The sequence below is a fragment of the Henckelia pumila genome, chromosome 4, assembly GCF_033568475.1.
Source record: "Henckelia pumila isolate YLH828 chromosome 4, ASM3356847v2, whole genome shotgun sequence".
Taxonomy (NCBI): domain Eukaryota; kingdom Viridiplantae; phylum Streptophyta; class Magnoliopsida; order Lamiales; family Gesneriaceae; genus Henckelia; species Henckelia pumila.
In genome coordinates, this window is record NC_133123.1 from 167,517,975 (window position 1) to 167,543,981 (window position 26,007).

The window sequence follows — 26,007 nt, forward strand, 5'->3', positions numbered from 1 at the left end:
AAGTTACCTGCTACAACATCGTCAGGTGCTGCCTGAGCCTGATCCTCTGTCAAAGAAAAGACTCGTGCCTGCTGTCTCGGTGGCTGGTTCGCATTCGAGTTACCTCCATGTCTGTTCTGCTGCTGAGGCTGGAAGGAGTGAACCGCAGAAGTCTTCCTCTTAGGTTGAGCTGTAGGTCTAGATGAACTCCCACTCTGAGTTTGAGTTTTACCTTGCTGAGGGCACACCTTAGTGAAGTGTCCTGGCTGCTGACAGATATTGCAGTTCCCAAAGACTCCTACACACTGATCCGATGAGTATCTACCTCCACACTTGTTGAAGAACAAAGATGAAGATCTAGAACTGTGTCCTGAACGAAACCGCTTGGAACCACTGGAACTAGAAGAAATGTTCCCCTGCCTCTTGAATTGTTTCCCCTTGACTCTGAAGTGATACTTTCTGTTACCCCCACTACTTCCTCCTTCATTCCTCTGCGGTTAGTTCTGATACTGAGGTGGCTGATTCTGATACTGAGATGGTTGGTTCTGATATTGTCTCTGCTGGTAAGGTACCATCTGATTTCCTCTCTGTCTCCACAAACCTGCTTCAGCTCCCTTTGCATGATTCATGGCATCCACAAAGTTATCAGGCCTAGCAGTATTTACCAACGTGAAGATGTCGGGGTTCAAGCCGTTGATGAAATGATCGGCTTTTGCTTCTTCATTGTCGGTAATGTGTGGTGCAAACCTCAGCAAACTGTCAAACTTGGCTACATACTCCTCGATGTTCAAGTTTCCTTGTCTCAGATTGACAAAGTCGGCTCCCTTGTCATTTCGGTACGAAATAGGAAAAAACCGCTTATAAAAATCAATTTTGAAAAGAGTCCAAGTAATAACTGTACCTCGATTCTCCATGGATTTCTTCGTCATGATCCACCAGTTCTTAGCAACACCACGAAGCTGATGAATGACTAACCTAGTGCGGCGTTCGTCAGAGTAATCAAGGGAATCAAACAACTAATCAATGTCATCCAACAAGCTCTCACAGTCAACAAGATTCGCTGTACCTAGCAACAATGGCAGATTAAACGACTGAAACCTCTTCAGCAAGGTTTCCATAGGCATCACTGTAGCATCCATCTGCTCAGTTTCAGTACTAGCTTGCTCATTCGGAGGAGTAACTGGCGGTGTGTTTCTGTTAATAACTCGACGAGGACCCATCTGATAATAAAAGGTTAGGACACAAAATATCTCTTTTGCTACAAACGGTGCCCTTACAACCTCTCAGAAAATCGGATATCAGTCGATAACAAAAACAGTTATATCTCAAGTAGATCATGCTTTATAAATTAAATCACATAATCATGTAATCCAATAATTTCTCAAATAATAAAGCATGCTCGCATGTAATTTAAATAATCAAACAAATAACTCAAACACATGCAAGGATCAAATACATGCGGACTCGATCTACCCCACTCACTTTAGTTCAACAAAGAACATATCGCTCTGATACCACTTAATGTGAGACCTCGGTTCTAAACATCTAATCTCGGAATAAACAGTAATTAAGCATACAAGATCCAAGATTTAAAAGCAATAGAAGAAGTAGAATTTTTTTTAAAGAGCATGACCGGACCCCGTGCACACATCCGTGCACGGGTCCGTGCATTTAACCAAAGCACACACGGAACCCGCACCACCTCTGTGTCCGGGTCCGTGCTTAAACATTTCACCAAAAACCTGATTTTCTGTCCAACCACACGGACTCTCACCTGGAGGTGGCACGGGGTCCGTGCACTTGAACAAAGGCAAACTCCAAGCTTGCGAGGGGACACGAACCCTTGCACGAACGTGGCACGGGGTCCGTGCCTTGCTGCACCAGAAAATGAAAAGGGCATGACATATACAAAAACCATGTTAACACAATCAAACTCTTCAATTCCACAATGCTACAAAATCAATACAACATGCATAAAGAGTACAAGATAGGTCTAGAGTTGTACATTATTCAAACCAGTAGAACATGCATAGGTTCTAGATTAGAATCCAAATACAAACAAGTTCGAATTACAAATCTACTTCTAAAAACACCGATTCCTCACTTCTACACAACTCAACCCCTAGCATGCTGCCTCTGACTTGATCCTGCCCCACCTGTCGCCAAGTACACATACAAAACAAAGCAACAGCCGGATAAACCGGTGAGAAGGATATTTCCAACAAAAGCAACATAACATGCAATACAAGTAATATATCGACAACATGATATCAACTCAACATATTCAATATTAAAACGAATGAAATGCATGTCTTTAAAATATGGATATCAACTCTGATAAACGATGGATTTCTGCTATGCTTTTGGGATCCCGAGGATGAGATCACATAATGTCTCACCGACTCTCCCAATTGAGGTGGTGCTACATATCCCAATCCCCTAAACTTTGGTGCGACTATGAGGAGTATGCTGACACTAGGTAAACTTCTAAAACCCAGGCCACTCGCAACATAGCCCCCAAAATGTCTCAATAAAAGGGTCGATCTTCCTACTGAAATCAAAGATTTGTCTCAAGATGAATGCATAAGAGAAACATAAAACATTAAGCCATATAAAAAAAAGTTCAATCAACAACAAAATACAAGTTTCACATGCTAGAACAAGTATTGATGCAAGTATGTGATTTTAAGGGAAAACTCAAGAACCAACTGTCTCGAGTATGCTATCCCGCTAACGATGACTGCTTGTACCTTTCGATACGAATAGATCTAACTCTGGATAAGCTATAATAAAAGGTTATATCAGAAACTATACAACCTAACAACAACAACTGCTCAAGGTAATCTCTTTACTGTTCTTCGTCCAACTCCTCGAAAATCGAATGCTGCTAACTCTGGGCTCGACAACTACAAACAAATTTGTACGGAGGCAAGGAAGATCAACAACGATGATCAAAACTCAATGCCAAAGTTCTACAACTCAAAAACGGTTCAAAATTCCAAAAACTCAAACCGACGGCATAACGTCTATAAACTGATCAAACCAAAAACACAGACAACAATAAAATATCGATATCAACTCATATCAATGCTATTACAACAATAAAGGCTTAAATCCAACAATCTCAAAAACTCAAATTTTGAATTAGGCTACCAAAAATCAAAACAATTTCGAACGACTCTCTATTTCAAAACCGACAGAGAATCAACGATCAGAACTCTGTCAAGAAAAACATAACCGCAACTCAATAGATTCTAACAACATTAAAAAATAGAAGTCTAGCTGATCGAAGAAAAACTTACTATAGAACAAAGCTCTCGCTGTTGTGATCGCTAAACTACCTTCAGAAATAAATTTCAACAGACGGATCAAGCTCGGACTGAAATCTGGAAGCTTGAAAAAGCTTTGGGGCGCGTCTAATGGAGGGGAACCGATGGAGAAGAAGGAGAAGAAGGAATGGAGACTAGTCAAACCTCCTCCCAAGTGTAGATTATATATAAAACTCCACGTTTGCGTTTTAGTCCCTGAAAAATCCAAAATTTTCAAAATAGACCCTTATCAAAATAAAGTCGGCTCTTGAACTCTGTAATGTCTGATTATCTCAAATAGACTCAATTAATATAAATTTGGAGCTTTACAAAAGGCGAGAATAAGTTATATCTAGCTTGGTACGAATAAAGTACTTTTGAATGAAAAATAAAAATCTTATTAATAATGTGTCTTGATCTTATGAATGAAAATGATGGGAATGAAATAGACCGAAAGATTCCCAACTTTCTATCACATAGGAAATCTGGGAACAAGATTTCTTTAAGGAACGAGATTTTAACACCCCAAAAATTATGTTGTGTGTTTAAGTTAAATTATAATAAATAATATTAAAAGTAATACTAATATTCAAGAAAAAAATACATAAATCATAAAATATGTCTAAATTTAAATGGAATTAACTTAAAATAATTAATAAATATTGTACATGTGTCAAGTAATCTACAAAGAAATGCTTTATTTTAAGGTTGACACTTGTCATTTTAAACCAAAACCAAGTGTCTTCACTTGGTAACTCATGTAGGTGTCAAGAAATAATCTTGACACTTGTTGTAAGTTAGTGGATCCTATTCTCTATAAATAGACTTTATTTCCAAGATTTCATTAGACAATTTCTTCACAAATTCGTGGGGTTAGAGAGCATAAGTTTTAGGAAAGAGTAGAATGGAAAGTAAGGAAAAATAGGAAGAAAAACAGAATAAAATACCCAAACCTTATCGAAAAATTCTCAAATTTTTAAACAATAATCTTTTCCTACCCATAAATATTGGTGGATTGAAGGTGCACCAAGATCATCAACATATTTTTTTCAAAATCAAAGCAAAACCGTGAAGAACATTTTTGGGAAATTTCCAGAAAATAAGCTTCAAGGTAGCTAGTTCTTGATTTTTTTTTCTCATTCTTCTTGAACGAATTTTACTTTGATTTCAACACAAAAAATTTTCAAAATGTCTTCTAGTTTTAAAATATACTGGCCAATCATCTCAAATGTTGTCGGAAGCACCGTTTTTGATGACCAAAACTAACTTGAGCACTATATTGGTTTTTCATAGGAACATTCTAATTGCAATTTGGGTCCATTCATAATGAATTTGAAGACTCTCTTACATGATAAATTGTAGTCAACCCACGTCCAATAATGTAATATGGGCTAAGATTTCGGGAGAAAAACTTGGTTAACCTTCGAGATAAGGAGGTAGATTCAGGAAAATCATTCGATAAGTTCAATCCTAATGATTGAAGATCTAGCTAATAGGATAGCAGAAACATCCCATTGGTCAAAAGCCCACAAGGCTAAACCCATCCCCGTTGAAAATCTTAGATCTGAAAAAAACCTCCTCCCCTAAATTCCGCTTCTTTACTTCAGAAAAGGTACATACATGAGAACTAAGATGAAAAAGTATAATCTAGTATTGATCCATGGAGAATCTTAAAAATTATTCAACATGAAAGTTGTAGACCATCAAGAATTACATCTTTGTGGAAATTTTCAGCCGCGCATGGCCATCGAAGCGGCCACACGCGCCAGACAAAATCTGGTGTTTTCATTTTTCGATCAATTCTTGACATATTTTCGGCCATGTGGTGAAGTTTCATAATTTTTTAACTTGTATTTTAATTAATATGAAGTTTTGAAGTTTTAATCAAGACTTTTCGATACAAGTTTTGTCCAAAAATGAGTTTTAAAATATTCCAATACCTCATACCATTCCTAAATAGTGTAAGATCATTCAAATTATGTTTATATGAATTTACATTGACTTGGGCTCATCGGTTGGTTTGGATAGTATGATGTTGAGGTGAGATTTACTACCGATTTCTTCAATATTAGTTGTATTAGCCCAGTTCCATTTTACAAGATTAAGTTGTTAATCATGTTTAGAATTAATTAAAAATTATTAAGGAAATTTAATATGATCAATCGGACCAGGGGATTTGGTCCAGGATGCCCGAAAAGTTTTTAATGGACTTATTGGGATTAAATAGGATCGGTACGTCCGATCAGATCGGAAGCAATGAAGCAGTTCGGAAGCAACGTGGGAGATCGGAACTTCTGATCCTGAGATCGGATCTTCCGATCTGCATCAACCGGGAAGTGGCATTAGGGTTTGTACACGTAGCTGCATGCAGGAGATCGGAACCTCCGAACTGCTGATCAGAGCTTCCAATCATAGCCAATGGACACGTTGCATGCATGCAAAGATCGGAGCTTCCGATCACGCAATCCGAGCTTCCGATCGTCGTCTATAAATAGGGGTCCGAGGCCTCATTTTCAAATGCTCATTTCACCTCTCCTTGGCCCATATTAGCTCGATTTTAAGAGCTTTTGGGTACTCTTATTTTAAGAGATGGAGTAGGTAATAGTTTTTATATAGCGGACAGTGTCCACAATAGTAGCCAGGAGACAGAGCTCTGGCGAGGCGTCCAGGGGTCGTAGCTAGGCTATGCCCAAGCTCTGGGACATTTGAAATCAGCAGGCTAACGATGGACGAAGGTATGGCTCCAGTTCCCTATAGTAAATAGAGAGTAGGTTATAGTTTAGTTAAGGATTTTAGAGCCTGTTATGAGATGTTTTGCATTTTAGATAATGCATGGTATTTATGCATTGTAGTGCTGCATGGTAGGCTTGGACCTGATGGGAGGTTCTAGGATCTGCCTTAGTAAGTTACGAAAGTATTATTCGAGATATCCAGATTGAGTATGCATGTATTATGTATTTGCATGGATTATGTGATTACATGTTTTATATGCCTTTATATACAGCATGTCATGACTTATGTTGCATACATGAGCATATTGAGCCTTTAACTTAGAGTTATCCTATAGTAGGGCGCCCACCCTACGAGTTTGTGGATGGTTGGATACGTAAGTCCTGTGTCAAGATATAGTTATGGTTGAACACTTGTATTAGTATCAGGTCACCATTATCCATTGGGTATAGGAGCCACCTCCTGATGCGACGGCGCAACGTGCTATATAATCTGGGCCTAGTTTATGAGCTTGTTTCTTGACATGAGTGTCTTGGTATCCAGTTCATTTGAATTCATCTGCGTATAATAGTGTATACTCATACTCTCGTACTGAGCGTGTTTGGCTCACTTCCGGTTATTTTCTGTTATCTGGTTACCCCATTCAATGGGGCAGATGCATGTTGTTATTCCTGAAGTCAAGGAGTTTAGGTGGTGACCAAGGATGTATGGCAGGGTTGACCACTAGGCTATACTTTCTGGTATATAGTTCCTTTTAATTCCGCAATTTCTCTAATTAAGTTTATTTATTGTTTATTTTTATTCTTAAGCTTTTGATTAGTAGGTGATTGTAGTGACCCGTATCAGTAATTAGCAATTAATGAGTATACTAAATGTGTGATCATGTTTTGATTTATTAATACATGATTAAGGAAATTTCTGTTGGATTAACGGACTTCATAAATGGACTCAAAATGATCGGAAATGGCCCAAAGGGTGACCGGGAACGGAAGCAACGTTGAGGAACGGACGCAACGTTCGTGCCAGATGATGTCATTTGTGACATCAGCAAGATGACATCATTGCTTACGAATGTGATGGGACATCGGACGCAACGTTCATCGGACGGACGCAACGATGGAGGAACGAATGTTCTGTTCCGCGTCTATAAATATGGGATCCGAGGCTTCATTCCAACTCGCACCTCTCCTTTTTCTCTCTTTTTTTCTTACCCTTCTAATCGTATCTAGGGATTTATAGGCGTCTTATTGGGAATCCAGAAGTAGCGGAGCAATCCCAGCGTCGAAGCGAAGTTGTGCCTAAGTTTTGAGGCAGTCACCATCAGTGGGCTGACGATGGACGCAGGTATAGCTATGGTCTCTTTAAATTATTTAGGAGTATGCAATAGCTTAGTTAAAGCTTTTAAAGCTTAATAGATGATGCATGGGTATTTGCATTGTATAGTTGATGATAGGCTTGGAACCTAGAGTGGGACTGCTAGGACTGCCTGTAATAAGGTACGTAAGTACTGACTGAGATAGCCAGCGGGTTTTTCATGCTTATATGTTTCATTTGTGTGTCATATTATTCTGCAGCATGTGCATATCATCTTGTGCCTGTCCATATTTTGAGATGATCCATGTAGGGCAGCTCAGCCCTGTTTGGACGGTCGATGCCGAGTGCCCCGCGATCGACGAGTTGGCCGGAACTGGCATCTATAGGACACGGTCTACGTTCGGTAGGAATGAGTAGTGTATGCAGGGTTTGATCCCCGGGTTGTACCACTCATGTCCTAGGCACCAAAATTGAGCAGTTGTATACAGTTATCCCAGATATGGATACCCTGTCATGTGCATGCATCATATTTGTATGTTTTACCCGTTCTTTTGTATTGCGTTTAGAGCTCACGTCCATGCTTTTCTGCGTGTCTGGACACCCCATTCGACGGGGCAGGTGTAGGTTGAGGATTGAGCACCAGGAGGTTGGAGTGGCCAGTGACCTTGGAGACAACGGGATTAGCTGTAGGTTTTTTCCCTTTAGGCTCATTAATTCAATTGGGTTGTATAATCTAATTTGTTTAACCGGTTGTATTCTTCCGGTATGCTTTTATTTAAGTCTTCCGCAGCAAATTTATTTAATGCATGCTTAATTATGCTCTTAACTCTGATTAGATAGTGGATCCGGGTTGGGTCGCTACATTTATTGGTATCAGAGCATGCATGCAAGATACTTTGGAGATAGTAATAAGACTTTTGGGTTATCCTTGTTGGATTGATGATACCATGAAAGGGATGATGTCATGGTGATTGGGTTGCCCGAAGATTATCATCATCGACAGGAGCGATGAATCATGTCCGAGCTTTAAAGACTTCTACACATGTGGCTCCTAGCTTTGGATCGAGTATCGGATACCAGAAGCAGTGGCACGTGATTGGTGGTGACTTACTTGATGTTTGCATCTGCACTGTCCGTACCATGATGACACTACTCTAAAGATTCTCAAGTCGTAGTTGGAGAGATTGTCATGAAAACCTTCACCAGGGAATGCCTCGAGTTGATAAGGTATGACTGGTTTCGAGCGTAAGGTCAATAAACTCATGCAGAACATGGTTTTGCCAGTATGCTTGTATCGATGCATTCGGTAGGCACACGGTAAATTTCATGTTCAAAAGCATGATATGAATACAAGAAGAATGGTGACGGTAGATTGTGAGCAGAAGAGGTCAACTGACAGGCACTGATGTTGAGCATAGATAGTTAGCAAGCTCGAGTTTTTTTGGAATTCGTGGCAGGACTAGATGCCGAGAGATATTGGGTAGGATTACGCTTACATTGATGCACGTGTCGATTAGAAGCTTCATGCTCGGGAAACAAAGACTAGTACGATGATTTAAATACTGTATTTTGTAGTTGTAAACAGTATTTCAGTGGTAATGAATCATCATACGTTGGTTGTATCATTTCAAGTTAATGGTTGTACATTTTCATTGTTTTGAATACTGTGTGTATTACATGGGATTGTAATAAAAAATTGTACATAACTTGAAATAAATGATACGTGTATTATTATTTCAGCAATTCTTGGATGATTTCATGATTCTGCTAAGTTTTGGCATGACGTTATTTGACTAGTGTTCAACTGTGGTAACTCAAGGGGTTTGAGTGGGCCGATTGTAACCATTTGACTCGCGGTTAGTCTAGGCGTTTTCTTAGGATTGACCTAATGAGTCAGTGGACTAAGATAGTGCCAGCGATGAGTGGACTCATTTGGAGGCATAGGAATATTGTTCGGTTTAGAACATTGGGCTTTGTTCTGGGCTGTTTCCTTATAATAGTAGTATGTTAACCTCCGTTAGGTTGCGAAATTGTGATGATAGGTTTTCATCAAGATTTCAGGTCCAGTATATGCCGAGAGTTGTGGACTATGACCATGATTTGACGTGAGGAGGCGCGACCCTATGTCGATGTACCTGGGAGCCTTTGTGCTTCAGGGGATGGCGGTGGGAAGGCTAATCAGTATAGAGTTTTGGTAACAGTCATGACGAGGTATGACCTTGGATTAGATATCAGGTTTGATATCGATGATTCGATATCGTCTGGTGTGCCAGATATATTAGTTGAGTGTTTTGCTGTGAGAACCAGTCTTAGAGAATCTTCTTGACAAGTGGGTACTCTGAGCGGATAGCTTTTGACCTATGAGATACTGCTAGACTAGTGGATCTAGTAGATGATTGGATCCTCTTGTGATAGGACAATCTAGGAGATGAAGTTGTAGACTGTCTCGGACATTGACTTGGAAGAGAGTATTGGACATCAATGAGAGTTTTCCTTAGTGGTGGATTATATTAGATGCTAAGGATTGTACAGGACTGTTGGAGGCGTGAGGGAAGCGTGAATTATGCCAGTGTACACTTGGTGGTGATTCCAGGTGGGTTGTCGTAATAGGCTACCTCAGTCTTGAATTGTTGTACAAGACTAGCGAGGGGTATAATCAGAAACGTATTCGGAGATTGTGGGAATCTTTGGGGATTCATTCTTGGACTCGACGAGCCGTGGAGTTCATCCTGAATGAACGAGGAAAGGATAGTAATTCCAATGATTGCGCTACGAACTGTCTGGTGTTTTCAGAGGCTAAGCGTAGGATTTTTTTTCCATGGGATGGAAAATGTTCTAGGTTGATAGATCGCGATCGATTTTTGGGCTAATTTCGTCTTGATGTTCGCCTTGGGTGAACAAGACAGCGATTAGTAGTGCTAAAGTGGCACGGGATTTGTGCTAATGACTACTAGTGGCACTTTTTTGACTCTGTCAGAGTTAGTGAGATTAAGTCCAGTGTACGAGGCAGCTGTCAGTATTAAGGCACGAGATTTTTCCGATAGACTACTAATAGCTATTGTCTGGTTATTAAGCATAGGTGCATTGAACCAGAGTGTTTGGGAATAGTAGACTGGTGGCAGCGGATTCAAGATTATTGATCGAGCCACGTAGGTTTAGATTATCAATGGCAATCTGATTTGAGTTTCACTTTTGAGCTAAGTGTGAGCCACAGTAGAATAGACGAGGTTGATTAGTTGAGCCCAATCGGTGATGATTAGGGTGTAGCAATTGATAAATACTTGGGATAGTATTTTGTCGCATAGTGCTTAGGAGAGGAGTATTTGGTACAGTCTCATAGCGGTCGGCAATTTGGATATATCCGGAGTCTTTAGGTTTGCCAGAGATGGATATAAACAGGGATTGCAGCTAATCGGGAACGATTGCAATTTGAATTGTATGGTTGAGTTAGGTAATACTCGACAAGAGGAACAAGCAAAGGAAATGGGGTAACTCCCTGAATAATGTTTCGTGCTAGGGAGAAGCCAAAAATTGATCCAAGAAATTGCTTAGTATTATCAATAGTATACTCAAGGTTGAGTAGGGAAGGGGTCAGGTATTTCTCCATGTCGATAGTGGATGACAATACTGAAGGTTGCTAACCGAACATTTGAAGAAGTGTTCGTAAGACGATGTCTTAATTCACCGTTGGGTTTGAGATCCAACGAGGATTGTGTACTCGTATGGACATCAGTTGTCAAGTTGAGTAGTGACATTAGCTAGGGTCTAGATCTCGGGATCTAGCAGGTTGTGTCACTAGTTTTCCAGCATGATATGCGTGATACTGTTGAGGTGATTGAAATAGTCAATGATCGACTTAGTAGCCAAAAAAGTTTTCCTTTGGGAATCGAAGATTTCGCAAGATTGGGAAGGATCGAATTTGTTCTTTCCAGTCAGTGAGTCACATCCATGCAGACTATTTGTAAAGGATATTGTGTTTTAGAAATGGACAATGGTTGGATGCGTGATAGGTAGCTAGTAATTATGGTGTCATCAGAGACTCCAAGGTGAGTTATACCCTGTTGGAAAACTTGCGAGTTCCCAGACCAATTACGATTGATACCCGGTGCAGCGGAAGTTTAAAAATTTTCATGGAACGTTTCCATGGTATGGGTATCAACCGTTCATCGATTGAATTACGTGTGTGTAAAATTTAAATAACAATTAAATAAATTTTACCTCAAATCTCGCAACGAGATTAATGGACACCAACAGAACAATTCTGCTCTTGTTGTCTCTCCCTGGAACCGATGAACGCCTTCAATCAGGTCCACGAACAGAGGTTTAATCCCTCTGATAGATTGCACTAGAAAATCTATCAGAAGTTTTCTGCGAAGAGATTGAACGAATCTGATTCGTTATTCCTTACTGCGATTCAAAATCACAGACCGGAATTTTCTCGGGCAGAGCAAAGGGAGGGGACGGCCGATCGGTTTTGAGAGGGTCTAGGGTTTTCGAAATTTGCTCTCAAAATTTATGACCTGTTGTGTGTAATTTCTGTACTGAAATAACTTATTTATAATGCAGGCCACTAACACCTTAGGGCCCATTAGTCATAAGCTGGGGCCCGACAAGCAAAGCCCGCTCGTTCAGAAATTAATATAAAATTCATCGTGACTCCGATTGATGAAACGATTTCACCAATGTGCACAGAAACCATTTCTGCACGTTTTAAAGTCAAAATAAATTTTCCTGAATCCTAATTCAGTGGTTTCCAAAAATGTCCATCCCTATGTCATTTTAGGAAATCCTACTCCCTTACTCTTATTTAAGAAGTCCAACTCCTTAGTTCATTAAATTTAACTCTTTAAATTTAACTATCTCAACGGGGATTAAAACTCCATTACACTGTGTGACCCTCAATGGTTCAGGGATACAGCTAGCCGTGGGCTCACAACTCCTTGTGACTCGGAACAACACTTTCCGACTTGCCCAACGAATCATGGTAAAGCGCCTAGCAACATCGCCCCATGATTCCCTAGGTATCACTGATAGTGCCTACAAGAACCAGTAGATTTTGGTTAGCGTACAGTACGGTCCCTTCATCCATATATCCCGATCGAATCAACAACCATTGGTATATCGAGAGTCGCTCAAGATTCGATAACTATGCAATGCATCTTGAAGATCAAATTAGTGACATCGCATGTGCTACTAAGAAACCATTTCTTAAATCACATCAAGTACTCTGGCCAGAGATTTGTCACACTAATATCTCCTCAGATCGCATAGGATATCCACACTCGCAAGTATGTGGTGAATCCTTGACAACAATGCATTGACTCCTATATGTGTCGTAACTGTACCCAATCTCGACACCTGATGACCCCCATAGAGTCGGTAAACGAGTCAAAGCACAGCACTAGCATATAGAGTCTCCATGATGTTTCAAGTCGTAAGGACTAATGGTGTACAACCAAAACCGCGGACTTTATCCACTCGATAAGTGATAACCACTTGGAAAGTCCGGATAGGGTAGTTCGATTATTCATCCTATGAATATCCATTTGCATGCTTCGAACATCTCCATGTTCCCTACCAATGAAACGTGGTACTCCGCATCGCAAATGCTAGTCTCAAACTCGAGCGATCCTTATCCTTATTATCGGACGGCTCAATCGACTAGGAACGGTTTTTAGAATATACAGTGACTATAAGATGTATTTCATGATAGACATCTCCATGTTCTACCACATCTTACATACACTATAGTATATTCAAGGTCTTTATCAAAACAACAATAGTATATCACAATATAACAATATGAAGTAATATAAAGTCATTGCCATAAAAGTGTAAATAATATTAAACAAAAGATTGTTTATACAAAGAGTCATCAAAGCCCATAGCCACACAGTTGGCTCACTGGGCACCCACTCTTACAATCTCCCACTTGCCCTATAGCCAACTAGTCATACTACGTAGACCCATTGCTTCGCGATGTTTGTCAAACAATGGTCCTGGCAAGGGCTTAGTAAGCGGATCAGCGATATTGTCTGCAGAGGCCACTCGTTCGACAATGATGTCTCCTCTTTCCACAATCTCCCGGATTATGTGGTATTTCCTCAGTACGTGTTTGGATCTTTGATGAGACCTTGGTTCCTTTGCTTGAGCAACGGCACCCGTGTTGTCACAGTACACCGGGACTGGACCAACAAATTCAGGAATAACGCCCAACTCTTGGACGAACTTCCTCATCCAAACGGCCTCTTTAGCAGCAGCTGATGCTGCAATGTATTCAGCCTCAGTGGTGGAATCCGCTGTGGTGTCCTGCTTGGAACTCTTCCAAGAGACAGCACCGCCATTGAGCATGAACACAAATCCAGAGGTTGACTTCGAGTCATCCACATCACTTTGGAAGCTAGAGTCGGTATAGCCTTCCAATTTGAGATCTCGTCCTCCATACACCATGAACATATTCTTAGTCCTTCGCAAGTACTTAAGAATGTCCTTCACGGCTTTCCAATGCATTTGACCAGGATTAGACTGATATCTGCTCGTGACACTCAGAGCAAATGCTACATCCGGTCTGGTAGATATCATCCCATACATGATACTACCTATAGCTGACGCATATGGTACATGTGTCATATTCTCTATCTCTTCATCAGTCTTGGGACACATAGACTTGGATAGAGAAACTCCATGACACATGGGTAGATGTCCTCTTTTGGACCCATCCATTGAAAACCGTTTCAATATGGTATCGATGTAGGTTGATTGAGTGAGTCCTATCATTCTCTTAGATCTATCCCTATAGATCTGTATCCCTAGAATGTAGGATGCCTCACCCAAATCCTTCATCGAAAATCTACCTGATAACCATATCTTCGTTGACTGCAACATCCCTACATCATTCCCAATGAGTAGGATGTCATCAACATAAAGTACTAAGAATGTCACCGCATCCTTAACTACTTTCTTGTACACGCAAGGTTCCTCCGGGTTCTTGATGAAACCAAAATCTTTAATTGTTTCATCAAATTTCTGGTTCCAACTTCTTGATGCTTGTTTTAGACCATAAATTGATCTCTGAAGCTTGCATACCTTATGCTCGCTTCCCATGGATGTGAACCCCTCAGGCTGCTTCATATAGATTTCTTCCTTAATGTCTCCATTAAGAAAAGCAGTCTTCACATCCATTTGCCATATCTCATAGTCATACCATGCAGCTATGGCAATAAGGATTCTTATGGACTTGAACATAGCAACTGGTGAAAAGGTTTCATCATAGTCAACTCCTTGCCTTTGAGTATAACCTTTCGCCACCAATCGCGCCTTGTAGGTCAATACCTTACCATCAGGCCCAAGCTTTCTTTTGTAGATCCATTTACACCCTATTGGAACAATTCCATCGGGAGGATCTACCAAAGACCAAACTTGGTTTGTATGCATCGAATCCAATTCTGACTGCATAGCTTCAAGCCATAAATTCGAATCCGCATCAGAAATTGCTTCCTTGAAGTTTCTTGGATCACATCCAATGTCGGGTTCATCTTGATCCCCTTCAAGAAGAAGACCATATCGAATAGGAGGTCTAGAAGTCCTCTCGGATTTTCTAGGTTCAGGCGTGTCCAGCAATGGTTCCTGAGGTGTAGGATCGTTATTTTGTATTTCGGGTTCTTCTCGAACTTCTTCGAGTTCCATCATCTCGCCTTTCTTATCCAATAAGAACTCCTTCTCCAAGAAGGTGGCATTCCTAGAAACAAACACCTTTGTTTCAGCAGGATAATAGAAATAATATCCGATTGAATTCTTCGGATACCCTACAAAATAACATAAGTTGGATCGACTATCCAACTTATCTCCCACTGTCCGCTTCACGTAAGCAGGACATCCCCAAATCCTCAAGTACGAATACTTAGGAGCTTTGCCATTCCATAACTCGTATGGTGTTTTGTCCACTGCTTTAGTGTGGACGTTGTTCAACAACAATACCGCCGTTTCAAGCGCATAGCCCCAAAACGAAGGTGGAAGCTCAGTGAAGCTCATCATAGATCGAACCATGTCCAACAAAGTTCGATTACGACGCTCCGATACACCATTAAGCTGTGGTGTCATAGGAGGAGTCCACTGAGAGAGAATCCCATTCTCTTTCAGATAGTCCAAAAACTCGGTACTCAAGTATTCTCCACCTCGATCCGATCGAAGTGCTTTAATACTTTTACCTAGCTTGTTTTCTACTTCAGCCTTGAATTCTTTGAACTTTTCAAATGCTTCAGACTTATATTTCATTAAATATAAATACCCATACCTTGAATAATCATCAGTAAAGGTAATGAAGTAGGTGTGGCCATGTTGAGTCCCTACTCTAAATGGACCACAAACATCTGTATGGATCAAATCCAACAGATTCTGACTACGCTCAGGTTTCCCCTTAAAAGGAGATTTAGTCATTTTTCCTTTTAGACAAGATTCACAAGTAGGTAGAGAGTTAATATCCGACATATCAAACATGCCCTCTCCCACTAGCTTGTTCATCCTTCTTGAGAAAATATGACCTAGCCTAGCGTGCCATAGGTTTGCCGGGTTTTGACTATCGTTTTTCCTTTTGTTTGTTGTAGCCGGTTTATCAACATAATTCATTGGAACGTCTTTTAGTTTTAAGTTGTATAGATCGTTTTCAAATTGTCCATTTCCAATTAAACATTCATTCTTGTAAATATTGCAAATCTCATTCACAAAATTGCAAGAATAACCATCTCTATCTAGCATAGAAACAGAAATAATGTTTTAATTAAATCTGGAACAAATAAAACATCTATCAAAAGTAACTTAAAACCGTTCTGCAAAAATAAATATTTCCCATAGCTATGGATTTAACTCTGGAACCATTCCCGAGCCTTGACTGGGTCTCACCCATCCTTATCCTAATACTTCTTGTTATCATTTGCAACTCATTGCAAATATGAGATCTACATCTGGTATCCAATACCCAAGAAGTAGTATTAAGAAAAACATTTATTTCAATGTAAAACATACCCTTTGCAGTTCGCAACTGCTTGGGGTATTCCTTGCAGTTACGTTTCCAATTACCGGGTTTCTTGCAGTGATGGCAAACTTGTTTAGACTTGTCCAATTTTGCATGTAACATTTGGCCTTGAGATCATGGTCCAACCATTTCTCTAATTCGGCCAACCTTTCGGCAGTTACATCAGCCGGGGCTGTTTTCGGAGAAGCCTTTTCTAACACTTAGAAAATCTTTTTCCGAACTTAGGACAATCTTAACTTATGGAATCATTCTGTATTGTTTGCGTCAATAAGTTTGTTTTGTTGGAGAACAGAAACATGTGGATTACTGAGATAAAACAGACAATTATCGATGATTGTTTAAATAATTTACTAAGACATAAAATTGGCGAATTTTATTTTATGAATCTCACTCCCACTATTTTAACGATTTCACCACCCTCTAGTGAAAACGGGAAACTTTTTCCTTAGTGAGAACATGGAGTCCAATTGACAAACTTATGGTCCCGAATAATATCAGCCAACCATAATTCTCAAAAGGTAGAGCCCAATTGCTTCCAAAGCAACCCCCATGTATTTACCTCATGTCCAATAAGGGCCCAATAATATGACGCCGTTTAAAGTGACATGTCAAGATGACCCATCAATATTAAGTTGTGATGGACGGTCGCCATGTGGATCCCCCAATAATATGAGCCGATCCCATGGGAGTTCCACCCAACTTACAACATTTGTCGATCCAATGTACAGCTTTCCGACGGACGGGCCCCCCCAATAATATGAGCCGGACCGTATCCGCGGGTAGCATCACATACATTGACCGTTGATGGAAGGTAGGAACATTTAAACAATATTTAAATTTCCTTTATTTATCTTGATATAAATTTTAAATCATATTTAAAATGAGGGATTTTATTTATAAAAATATTTGTCTCATCATATTTAATTTATTGCATGCATTGCCGGATTCACGCAATTTATGTCTAAACATGCATACAATCATAATATCACATATTATATAGGATGATCGATTCCATTTCTAATTGACCCGTGGTTGCCAATCACGGGTCTTAGTCCAATCCTAGGTAATATGCAGTATGCAAATGCAATCCTATTACATATGCTTCCAATTTACATTTCTTCAGTCTTCATTGTCTGCTGGGCCCACCATCTTCAAATCTTGATCTCCCACTAAATCTAATGTATTTACAATAAATAACAATGACAAGTAGGGGATACATTTTTAGGGGTGGGAACGGGCTATAAACCAAGCCCACTTTTATTACATATGACATTCATATCGGGCCATAAACCAGGCCCATTAATAAAACCAACAATAATAAAGACAAAATGTAAATTCCTAACATACACCTACAAAATTGGTCATGGCAATCGATCATCCTTATCCAATAACATTTAATTCAAAATTAATTTATTGGATAACATGTTGTGGCAATTCAAATTTAAACAAGATAAAATCATATTTTATATATAAAATCTCATTTCACATATAAAATCATATTTTATCTCTATATCAAATAAAATCATATTTTATCTATAAAATCCAATTTTACAAATAAAATCATATTTTACTTAATATATCATAAGATCATATCTTATCATCAATTGTACCAAAATAATTGATTTCAAAATTCAATTTACGGATAAAATATTCAAAAATTCAAATTTATCCAAAATCAATTTTAAAATTTACGGACTCGAACAATTCGATCCGAAATCTCGTGAACCAATCAAAAACAATTTTTGACCGGACCAAAAATAAAATTTTAAATATTAAAATTAAAATATAATTTTTCCCGCGGGCCGCCCGGGACACTCCCGGGCCGGCCCGCACCCGGGGCGCGGGCCGGGGGCAGCCCGGCTGCCCCCTTAGGGCAGCGCCTGGCGCTGCCCTGGGCGGCGCCGAGCGCCGCCCTGCGCAGCGCCGAGCGCTGCCCTGCGCAGCGCCCAGCGCTGCGCTGGGCAGCGCACAGCGCTGCCCTGGGCGGTGCCGTGCGCCGCCCTGGGCGGCGACAGTCGCCGCCTTGGGCGGCGCCGTGCGCCCCCTTTGGGCGGCGCCGTGCGCCGCCCGGGGCAGCAACAATTGCTGCCCCACCGGGCAGCGATCCAATCGCTGCCCGGGTTTTGCCCCGAAAAAATTTTTTATTAAAAATATTTATTTTGTTTCATAAACCGAGACTCAAAAATTTTGTACAATTGATTATTCAATCGATTGATCTGAGCAACCTGGCTCTGATACCACTGTTGGAAAACTTGCGAGTTCCCAGACCAATTACGATTGATACCCGGTGCAGCGGAAGTTTAAAAATTTTCATGGAACGTTTCCATGGTATGGGTATCAACCGTTCATCGATTGAATTACGTGTGTGTAAAATTTAAATAACAATTAAATAAATTTTACCTCAAATCTCGCAACGAGATTAATGGACACCAACAGAACAATTCTGCTCTTGTTGTCTCTCCCTGGAACCGATGAACGCCTTCAATCAGGTCCACGAACAGAGGTTTAATCCCTCTGATAGATTGCACTAGAAAATCTATCAGAAGTTTTCTGCGAAGAGATTGAACGAATCTGATTCGTTATTCCTTACTTGCGATTCAAAATCACAGACCGGAATTTTCTCGGGCAGAGCAAAGGGAGGGGACGGCCGATCGGTTTTGAGAGGGTCTAGGGTTTTCGAAATTTGCTCTCAAAATTTATGACCTGTTGTGTGTAATTTCTGTACTGAAATAACTTATTTATAATGCAGGCCACTAACACCTTAGGGCCCATTAGTCATAAGCTGGGGCCCGACAAGCAAAGCCCGCTCGTTCAGAAATTAATATAAAATTCATCGTGACTCCGATTGATGAAACGATTTCACCAATGTGCACAGAAACCATTTCTGCACGTTTTAAAGTCAAAATAAATTTTCCTGAATCCGAATTCAGTGGTTTCCAAAAATGTCCATCCCTATGTCATTTTAGGAAATCCTACTCCCTTACTCTTATTTAAGAAGTCCAACTCCTTAGTTCATTAAATTTAACTCTTTAAATTTAACTATCTCAACGGGGATTAAAACTCCATTACACTGTGTGACCCTCAATGGTTCAGGGATACAGCTAGCCGTGGGCTCACAACTCCTTGTGACTCGGAACAACACTTTCCGACTTGCCCAACGAATCATGGTAAAGCGCCTAGCAACATCGCCCCATGATTCCCTAGGTATCACTGATAGTGCCTACAAGAACCAGTAGATTTTGGTTAGCGTACAGTACGGTCCCTTCATCCATATATCCCGATCGAATCAACAACCATTGGTATATCGAGAGTCGCTCAAGATTCGATAACTATGCAATGCATCTTGAAGATCAAATTAGTGACATCGCATGTGCTACTAAGAAACCATTTCTTAAATCACATCAAGTACTCTGGCCAGAGATTTGTCACACTAATATCTCCTCAGATCGCATAGGATATCCACACTCGCAAGTATGTGGTGAATCCTTGACAACAATGCATTGACTCCTATATGTGTCGTAACTGTACCCAATCTCGACACCTGATGACCCCCATAGAGTCGGTAAACGAGTCAAAGCACAGCACTAGCATATAGAGTCTCCATGATGTTTCAAGTCGTAAGGACTAATGGTGTACAACCAAAACCGCGGACTTTATCCACTCGATAAGTGATAACCACTTGGAAAGTCCGGATAGGGTAGTTCGATTATTCATCCTATGAATATCCATTTGCATGCTTCGAACATCTCCATGTTCCCTACCAATGAAACGTGGTACTCCGCATCGCAAATGCTAGTCTCAAACTCGAGCGATCCTTATCCTTATTATCGGACGGCTCAATCGACTAGGAACGGTTTTTAGAATATACAGTGACTATAAGATGTATTTCATGATAGACATCTCCATGTTCTACCACATCTTACATACACTATAGTATATTCAAGGTCTTTATCAAAACAACAATAGTATATCACAATATAACAATATGAAGTAATATAAAGTCATTGCCATAAAAGTGTAAATAATATTAAACAAAAGATTGTTTATACAAAGAGTCATCAAAGCCCATAGCCACACAGTTGGCTCACTGGGCACCCACTCTTACAATACCAGACGCAAGTGACTGTCGAGTTTCGAGACGGAATAGGAAGCGTTTACATATGTTTGTGCACTATGGAATGTCCCAGTAGAGCATATTGGTGGGAGCTTGCCTTAGTCTTGATGTGTGTACAGTGATTGCTAGTATGTATAACCATTAGGAGGATGTCCATCGATTGAAATTCATGGGTGAATAGCCTATGGTTGGGATGATGTAGATCATCAGGGATGCGACGATTGCCATTGCGGCATATGCGTATGACTGCACAGACCGATGGTTCAAGAAAGGATTTTGTGACATAATTGTCATGTGTTGAGAGTTCCTTAGAACACAGTATTGAGTATACTAAGAAACGTAAATTGTGATTCGCACAGGACATGGTGGGCTGAATTCCCAGTATTTCTTGGGAAGCTCGTTTGCTTCGGTGGAGCATGGGAAGGATGAACAAACTGGGAATCGTGTTAAGCAGTTATTTTGGAGTATAGCTTTGTGTCAACTAGATTCTCGTGGGAAGAAATACGGGCTTTATTGTGTCGGCACAACTTTGGGATTGGTGTTTCTTGACTAGAGGTGTTGAGAACCGAGAACTTTTGGAACCATTAAATGGTTGGATTCAATTAGTGATTCAAAGAATGTCGTAAGCTAGTCAGGTTATTACTTGGTCTTCATCAGTCTAAGACTTTTCCTTGGGACGATGATCTCGATCAAGTGGGTGTTGGTATCTTTCGTGATCAGAGGGATCATGGTCATGATGGAATACATATCAGTGTTGTGATACATTAGTGCCAAGGAAGTTTGACTGTCGACCAATAGCGTAGTAATCTTCAGTTGGGAGAATTTTAATGTGGTTCACCATTAATAGAGCTTACAGATAATTTGACAAGAGTCTGAGTGTGTCGGGAACTATTTCGACCAGACACTCAAGCAAGTGTCTTTAATACGTTCTCAAGGTTTTACCTTAGATTTCGAGGAGGAAATATTTTAAGGGGGGAAGAATGTAGTGACCCATATCAGTAATTAACAATTAATGAGTATATTAATTGTGTGATCATGTTTTGATTTATTAATACATGATTAAGGAAAATTTTTTTGGATTAACGGACTTCAGAAGTGGACTCAGAATGATCGAAAATGGCCCAAAGGGTGACCTGGAACGGAAGAAACGTTGAGGAACGGACGCAACGTTCGTGCCAGCTTATTTCATTTGTGACGTCAGCAAGATGATGTCATTGATTATGAACGTTATGGGACATCGAACGCAACGTTTGTCGAACGGATGCAGTGATGGAGGAACGGACGTTCTGTTCCGCGTCTATAAATATGGGATCCGAGGCTTCATTCCAACTCGCACCTCTCCTTTTTCTCTCTTTTTTTCTTTGCCTTCTAACTCAGATCTAGGGATTTCTAGGCGTCCTATTGGGAATCCGGAAGTAGCGGAGCGATCCAAGCGTCGAAGCGGAGCTGTGCCTATGTTTTGAGGCAGTCACCATCAGTGGGCTGAAGACGGACGCAGGTATAACTATGGTCTCCTTAAATTATTTAGGAGTATGCAATAGCTTAGTTAAATTTTTTAAAGCTTAATAGATGATGCATGGGTATTTGCATTGTAGAGTTGATGATAGGCTTGGAACCAAGAGTGGGACTGCTAGGACTGCCTGTAATAAGGTACATAAGTACTGACTGAGATAGCCAGCGGGTTTTGCATGCTTATATGTTTCATTTGTGTTTCATATTATTCTGCATCATGTGCATATCATCTTGTGCCTGTCTATCTTTTGAAATGAGCCATGTAGGGTAGCTCAGCCCTGTTCGGACGGTCGATGCAGAGTGCCCCGTGACCGATGGGTTGGCCGCCACTGGCATCTGTCAGACACAGTCTATGTATGGTAGGAATGAGCAGTGTACGCAGGGTTTGATACTCGGGTTGTACCACTCATGTCCTAGGCTCCAGTATTGAGCAGTTGTATACAGTTATCCCAGATATGGATACCCTGTCATGTGCATGCATCATATTTGTATGTTTTACCCATGCTTTCGTATTGAGCTTAGAGCTCATGTCCAGTCTTTTCTGCGTGTCTGGACACCCCATTTGACGGTGCAAGTATAGGTGCAATATTGAGCACTAGGAGCTTGGAGTGGCTAGTGACCTTGGAGACAGCAGGATTAGCTGTAGGTTTTTGCCCTTTAGGATCATTAATTCGATTGGGTTGTATAATCGAATTTGTTTAACCGGTTGTATTCTGCCGGTATGATTTTATTTAAGTCTTCCACAACAAATTTATTTAATGCATGCTTAATTATGCTCTTAACTCTAATTAGGTAGTGGATCCGGGTTGGGTCGCTACAGTGATCACGGTGCAGGTCACTACATTTATGGTATCAGAGCATGCAATAAGATTCTTTGGGACATAGTATTAATTTTTGGGTTATCCTTTATAGGATTACAAGTTGGATTCAATGACGATAGCAGTATCAGGAATTGGAATAGCAGGATATCTAGGATTTTCCTTGATCGTCATTGACAAGGTTGGAAGCAGAGGTTCATATTATGAGGATCCCAGCAAGATGTAGCTGGAAGAGAAGATCTAGTTATCAACGCCAAGTGTTTCTCAGGGTTGAATGGAATGTGTGACATGTAGTCATTCATTCAGCTTCGACCAAGGAAGCCACCCCGGAAGACTCTTCACTAGTATTTGGAGAGATTTTCATGAAAATATTGTCTCATCTACCAGATAAGGAATCCAACAATATTGGAAACATCTGGTATATTAGCAAGATTTAATCTTTTAGATCTTACGATGTAGAAGGTCTGCTGACATGAGTGGCTGATGGGAAACTTCAAGTTCAAGATCAGTAGAAAAAATGAAAGACTTCCGCAGGAATTTAAATACTGTATTAAGTTTTGTTGTAAACAGTATTTTAGTTGTAATCAGTTGTATTTTCAGTTGATTGATGTACTCAGTCATGATTGTATTGTACATCTTTCAATATAATCTTTTGATTAAGTTATGTATTACATGGAATTGTAATAAAGATTGTATTAGAACTTGGATTGGTGTTTCAAGTATTGTAATCTTTGAGATTATCTTGATTATAATGAATAAAGGATCATTCGTTTGTTTTAAAGTGTGTATAATTAAGATTGAATTATGCATTTTTTCAGTTGATTAGTACTAGTTGTTTTTCCTGGGATGACCTAGTTAATCAATTGACTATGGATAGTTCCATGGGTGATGTGATGCATCACGGAGCTTGAGTGTTTGTTCTAGGTGGGTTATCTTAGAACAGTTGGCTGTTTTGACCACTTTTGTAGTGACCCAAACTGTATCCACTACCTAATCAGAGTTATAGCATAATTAAGCATGCATTTAAAATAAATCATTGCAGAAGACTTAAATAAAAGCAGACCGGCAGAATACAACCGGTTAAATAAACCAATATACAACCCAATCGAATTAAATAATCCTAAGGGCAATTAAAACCTACAGTTAATCCTGCTGTCTTCATTGGTCACTGGCTACTCCAAGCTCCTGGTGCTCAACCCTGCACCTACACCTACCCCATCTAATGGGGTGTTTAGATACACATAAAAAACTGGACGTGAGCGACTACGCTCAATACGGAAATACGGGTAAACATACAAACATGATGCATGCAAATGAATATGGCAGGGTATCCATATCTGGGATAATTGTATACAATCTGCTCAGAATAGTGCCTAGGATATGAGTGGTACAACCCAGTACAATCCACTGAGTACACTTCTCATTCCTACCGGACGTGGACCGTGCCCTACAGAGGTCAGTGCCGGCTAACTCGTCGGTCACGGGGCGCTCGACATCAAACGTCCAAACTGGGCTGAGCGGCCCTACATGGCTCATCTCAAAAGATGGACAGGCACAATATGATATGCACATGCTGCAAAATAATATGGCACACAATGCAACATATAAGCATGCAAACCCACTGTCTATCTCAGTCAGTACTTACGTACCTTATTACAGGTAGTCCTAGCAGTCCCACTCTAGGTTCCAAACCTATAATTAACTCTACAATGAAAATATACATGCATCATTGTTTAAGCTCTAAAAGACTTAACTAAGCTATTGCATACTCCTAAATAATTTAAGGAGACCATAGCTATACCTGCATCCGTCGAATGCCCGCCGATGGCGACTACCTCAAAACTTATGTACAGCTCCGCTACAATGCTAGGATCGCTCCGCCACTTTTGGATTCCCAATAGGACATTTAGAAATCCTAATACTAGCTAAATGAAGAGAGGAGAAGAGGAAAATGTGCAAGGGGAAATGAACTCGGCTGCACCCTTTATAGACAACGTTCGGATCATCCGATCCCACGTTCGGATCCTCCAAACCAGTTCGGAGCATTTGAACTCTTCGTCCGAACTTCCTCAACCAACCACGTGTCTAGCTTCACGAGCACATCTTCCGAAACGAGTTTGGAGCCTCCGATCCATCTTCAGATCTTCCGAAGCTTTATGGTGACGTCATCAATGACGAATTATTCTCGAACAGCTGGCCATGCAAGATCGGATCCTCCGATCTGAGTTTGGATCGTTCGAACTCTTCAAAGCCTCCGATCCTTGGCTCCGTTCCCAATTCGGATCCTCCGAACCTTGTTCGGATCGTCCAAACTTTCCGATCCTTCCCGACTATTTTTGAGTGTTCTGGATCCATTTTTGGACTCCGTTAATCCATCAGGAATTTCCTTCATCATGTTTTAATTAATATAAACTTGATAATTGAGTTAATTACAATTAATCCTCAATTTTGGATACGGGTCACTACATTCTCCCCCCCCCCCCCTTTAAAATATTTCGTCCTCGAAATCTAGGATAAAACCTCGAGAATGTACTAAAGATCGTTACTGGCGCGTCTGGTCAAATATCTTTCGACACACTCAGACTCTTGTCAAAATTCCTGTGAGCTCCATTAATGCTAAACCGCATTAGCATTCTCCCAGCTGAAAACTACTGCACTACTTGACGACAGCCAAACTTCCTTGGAACTAATGTATCACAGCACTGATACGTCTTGTAGTGACCCTGCATTGAATCACCTACTAACTGAAAACTAATAGCATGCATTAATCTTAATAAAAGAAATAATACTAATCAGAGAAAAATGTGCGGAAACAAAACTCATAATTTACATATAGCTTAGTACAGCATATTCAGGCTTATTATAGTAGTGATACAACCATATCAAAAAGCTTAAAATATGACTGTCTAAAATATTATACAGCTAAAAAAATCCTGCTGTATAAAATCCCCTAAAAAGTTCCGGCTCCCTAGTCCTGCCTCGAACCACCGGCTTCGTCCATCCTGCGACCTGCCCCATGGAATAGGGTGACAAGATAACAACTAGGACGTGAGCGCTAACGCCCAGTACATAAACATGAGTAAATATATGTATATGATGCATGCAACCGTGATGACTGGTAAAGGGTCATCTGATAAGTCATGCTCAGTACAGGCGCCACATGAGTGATGTAACCTCACGGATCAGCCTCTGGGTACAACC